The sequence below is a fragment of the Pteropus vampyrus genome, unplaced genomic scaffold (genome assembly GCF_000151845.1).
Source record: "Pteropus vampyrus isolate Shadow unplaced genomic scaffold, Pvam_2.0 Scaffold276, whole genome shotgun sequence".
In the NCBI taxonomy this organism is placed as follows: domain Eukaryota; kingdom Metazoa; phylum Chordata; class Mammalia; order Chiroptera; family Pteropodidae; genus Pteropus; species Pteropus vampyrus.
The window spans coordinates 2,851,412-2,856,723 of record NW_011889057.1 but is presented as its reverse complement, the minus strand read 5'-3'; the positions used below and the strand labels follow the sequence as shown (position 1 = coordinate 2,856,723).

The window sequence follows — 5,312 nt, the reverse complement described above, 5'->3', positions numbered from 1 at the left end:
GGACTTTCTCTAGGATTCTTCACTGTTATTTGAATCTGTAGGGGTCTGCACTTTTGACTTTTTTTAATTTATAAGAATTGTTTATTTTAAAGACTCTCACTAGGACTTCAATCTTATTTTCAGATATGCCAAGAAAATAATCAATACATTCAATATACCTTTGTTTTTGACTAGACTTTGTAAGTTGGAAAAACTGACATTAATGAAAATAATTTTTGTCCATAGAAATGAAAATGAACTCTGTCCAGTGAGATAAAAATTGATTTCTGCCCCGCAGAAAAGACGATTCCAAATATTACATTTTCATACCTGTATATTAACCAGTTTTGTACCTATTAGCAAATTCATTTCAGCATTCCTGATTGCCTATAAGTCTGCTCTTTATTCTTTAAATTGGTTTTAACAAATTTCAGTTTTCCTCCTTAATTAGTTAGTTAAATAAAACCTTTGATGTATGTTCACTTCGTATTTATATGAGTCATTATTTTACCTTTTTGAAAATTATCCTAATACACAGTTGCCTCAGCTGTCAAATGAGAAAAATAACAGTACCTCTCCATAAGTTGGATGGCTGAAATTCAATATAATATATATATAAATAGACACATATATATATCTCCATAGTACCAAGCTCATAACAAATGCTTGATAAATATTATGTTTTATTGTTATTATTATTACTCAAAGGACTTAGAACTTAGTTGGGAAATCACAAAAAAACAGAGGCAAAGAGTTTAAGTATGTCATCACACCATGTGATAAATGTTTATTAATTCTGGTATTCAAAACACGTTAATGGAGTCTGGAGTAATCCAGGATGGCTTCCTGGAGGAGAGGTGATCCTTGAAGGATGAACAGGATTTTGGACAAGGAAAGAGAAGAGGGAAGAGACTGTCCCAGGCAAGGCAGGGTCAAGATAAGAAAGAATATAACTTGACCAGGCTCTGTGATGAGTTCATTCCTAGCTTCGTCCTCTATTGCATTTACCTATGATTTGTTTATTAAAGAGTACTTCATTTCTATTTATTTCTCCTATATGCAAAGACATACAATAAAAACATTAATTAGGTGAATTATTTTTTTATCAATACCTGCCAAGAGCACACAATTACCTATAGGTTTGTAAACTCCTAAGGGCCAAGAGTCGGGTCTTTAGCTGTTTCTCAAACATAATTCAGCATTAAAGAGTCTGAACTGCTAAGTGAGAAGGGAAAGAGGGAGAACCTGAGTCAGCTACTGTCAAACAAGCCTGTCCTAATGAACAACTCCAGACTGCTCTCTTGCCTGGGTCCAGAGTTGGGTTCAGGTTTGACAAACCCCAATACAAATCTCTAGCCAAAGCCTTCCCTGGTCTCTCCTTTGACCAACAGTATTCAACCCAGGAAGTGGGAACTATGGCATCTTTGGTGGTGGAGATTGGGTTTGGGCCCCGCCCATATTCCTCAAGCAGAAATCCTCATCAAAAAGAATGTTTACAGGGTACAAGGTCTTGGAGGAGAGGAAAATCAAGCCTGTATAAAATACCCCCTGTAGTTTATAATCTAACTAGGAAGATAAAATAAACCAAATGCACATATAGTAGGAGACCAGGCCAGAAGATGTCTTGGGATGATATGTTGGAATAGGTAGGGCAAAGGATTTGGCAAATATGAAAAGGTACAAATAGGGTGAAGAGAATAGTGAGTAACAGTGGGAAAGCCCAGTGTCTGCTCTGGGCAGGGCAAAACTTGGGGGCAACAGATAAGGTTGGAGAAGCAAGCTGAAGGCAGATTATTAAGTGCTGTCTACACTAAGGAGTAAGATCTTGGAAAGAAATGGCATATGTATCAATCAAGGTTCTCATGAGAAACAGAACCAATAGGATATATAGGGACAGATATTTAAAAAAATTATTATGGAAATTGGCTCATGCAACTACGGAGGCTGAGAAGTCCCAAGATCTGCCATCTGTAAACTAGAGAACCAGGAAAGCTGGCATTGTAATTCAGTCCAAGTTCAAAGGCCTGAGAACCAAGAAGCACTGATGGCCAATGTCAGGAGAAGACAGGTGTCTCAACACAAGCAGAGACAGTGAATTTGCCCTCCTCTGCCTTGTCGTTCTATTCAAGTTCTCATCAGATTGAATGACGCCCACCAGCATTGGTGAAGGTGATTCTCAACTCAGTCCACCAATTCAAATGCTAATCTCTTCCAGAGATGCTCTCACAGAAACACCCAGAAATCATGTTTCACCAGCTATCTGGGCACCTCTTTCTAGTCAAGTTGACACACAAAGTTAACCATCACAGAGCTCTGTTTTAGGAAAATTCAGACGGGCACTGTGTGCTAGGTAGACTGGGTGAAGACAAAGTGAAGTGGAATACTCCTGAAGTGACTAGAAGGGAAAGGAGAGTCATAACTAGAGCAGAGGCAGTGGGGCTGGTGCAGAATGAAAGAGTTGGAGAGGTGTTGGAATTTTCACCAAAAGAAAATCCTTATTTCTGGTTGATCTTCTAAAAACCAGAAGATTTGAATTCTTTTTATGATATCGAATAACTATATGAACTTCATAGTTATATTTCTCCAAAAATTCCATTTGCTATTTGAGTGAACATATATACACCCCATCTCTACTTTGGGTTAATACTAATACTGTGGGCTAAGTAATTTCAAAAGACTGCTCCTCAACTTTCTTATTTATACTAATTGATATAAAAATATGAAATCTCCAGATGGCTTAAGCTTGGAAATAGGCAGATATTTGGAATTACCGGTTTTCCTAATGACCTCATCACATGCAGTACTGAAGCTCTCTGACTTTCTAAGCAATATGCTACCACCAAAAGTTCACTAGCACCTCTGGGCTTGTGAACAACAGGACCCAGCTGCCAGGAAACAATAACGTAGTGCATCAGTTGTCTCTGTGCAAACAAGAACAAAACAGTGAATACCTGAGTTTGGCGAAGGAGGTGTGGTGAGAGAAGAGAGAATTCACAGCCACCTGGAATTATAGTCACTGAGATATAGAACCCATTCTGTAACTATAGGCTGTCTGTATACTGTCAGAGAGTCTTCCCAGAGGTCTGAAGGCTGCAAACAAGAAAGACTACTGCGATGACCCAAGAAGTCTAGACTTGATTGGTCATATTGGCCAGGACATAATTATGCACCAGGTCAGTGCCTTTCCATGCTGAATTGAGTGTTTGCCGTGTTTTGGCACTTTGCAGTAAGCTTCGGTGACTCTTCGAAGCTTCTTCCAAAGCGGCTGTGCTTTTCCCTGGGGTAAACTCTTCATTAGAGAGCTTCCACTCAGGTTTGCGCTTAGGTAGCAGCTTTTTCGTGGTCTTGAGACTCTTACTAAGATCCTCCTTGTAGCAGAGAGCAGCCGAGGATCGGAGGGGAGGTGAGAGTCGTAGACAGCTCAGGCTTCACGGCGTGGGGGTCTTCGGAGGCTCCAGGAGCCCTCAGTTGATGGTGATGTGTGGAGTGCTGAGGTGGGAGAGGTGGAGCAACATGTGGTAGGTGGGTGTCAGGGGCACTGGCTTGCTGTCTGCATGCTTGCTGGATGGGGTGATCCAATGCGAGGGGAGGATATGAGACCACACAGAATGAGATTTAATGGCAGGGGGAGGAAGGTTGCTGACAGATATGGCTTTCGTTTGCTTCTATAGATGGTCAACCCATTCCTGAAGATCCTGCTGGTTGTTGCATGACACTAATATCCACTCAATCATGCTCCCTGATATTTCAAATGCATTTCTATGGTTTTCACTGTCCTCAAGCTTTGCGATTGTCATTCCTGTCCTTGGTAGCTTTGCCTGATGGAAAAAACCACTCGTCTTAGGCCTGGCACACAACATTGGCAAAATATTCAGGAAGAGTAGAAGATATCTTTCATTCTTTTCCTCACTTCCGGCACACTGAATCATGACCTAGGACATGTAAATGATGTTGCCCAGGATCTTAATGTCATCTCTCTCACAGCTCCAGATGGCTTCCATCAGAATCTGCAACTCCAACTCTTTCCTTTTCCATACGTCTTGACACTGGGCTGAAAAGTTTTTGAAGGCAATCATGGATTTCTGAATATCTGGTCTATCTGGATGATAATCCTCCGTGTGTCTCTCGAGCTCCTTGAGCAGCGTGGGGTACTTTTCCAGTTGCATGAATGGTACACTGAGGCTGGTAGTCAACGCAAGAATCCCCAGGCTGTTGGCACCTTTCATTTCCATGAATTCTCCCAACTCCTCACTGTACTCTGTGAGAACAGTCACTGTAGATTGGTGAGTAGTCACCTTTTTGTTTGCTTTGAAACTATAATAATTGGTGCATTGACTTAGATACTTTTGCCATGCCTTAGCAAATTTGGGTTGCCTATGTCATGTGCTATATATACCATGACATTGAGTTCAGTTGCTGCACTTGGATTTTCCTCTAACACCAAGTATCATTGGGTTGTCTTAATGAGACATTTTTATTTTCTATATACCAAAGTTTCGACACTTTCTCATCATTCCTTTTTGTACCAGTGAAAGCCATTCTGACGATGATTTTTGTTGATGCTAAGATCACTGCAGAATAACAACCTGGCTTTTATGTTTGTTTGGATTTGTTTTGAATGTCTGGTACCATTAGCTCTTGTGACCTGGTTGGAAGCATTAGGGTCATAGGCCTGAAAACAGTTCTTGTGTAGCATTGGTGATATGGTATCCAAAGGGCCATGTTTCTACTTCTGTGGAACTTTAGTCATACTAGAATAGTATTTTATGTTTATGCAATTATGTAATATCTACATGTACAGCTAGTATTATAATGAAAGGATGAAGAATATGAACTAGAAGGTAGGTTTAGGCCATTATCGAGCCCTTTGCAAAGGGCCGAAATGGTGTTCTCATTGAATTAACACTTGCCACAAGTATGTAAGCTACATTGTGTTTTGCACAAAATTGCCAAAACCCAGTAATGTGTATGTACTGGTATAAGACCAGTACAAAACTATATATTTTGCTTTTTTATCTGTGAATGAGAAAACCATTTTTAGTGGGTGACTGCCATTTGAAGACTCAGTTGGATGTATACTTGAATGTTGCATTGTATTGTACAATATGTATATTATTGTGATTGCATATGGCAATAAAGTGTTTTATATTTTAAAAAGATATCTGTTATGTACAGTTCAAATAAAATTTGCATTTGCTAAAAAACAAAAATAATAAAATAAGTAAAAACTGGAAGATCGATCAGGCAATGCTGGGCCCACATTTCACTATATAGTAAGAGTCTGGGCTGAGTTGTGACTACTGCCTTTAGAGAAAGTGTACAGGTTAGGCTAC

General features: G+C 39.7%; 1 pseudogene; it reads right to left on the bottom strand.

The window, feature by feature from the left end:
- Positions 1-913: 913 nt before the first annotated feature.
- On the bottom strand, positions 914-4,358 carry LOC105302704 (annotated as a pseudogene).
- Between the last annotated feature and the right edge of the window lie 954 nt (positions 4,359-5,312).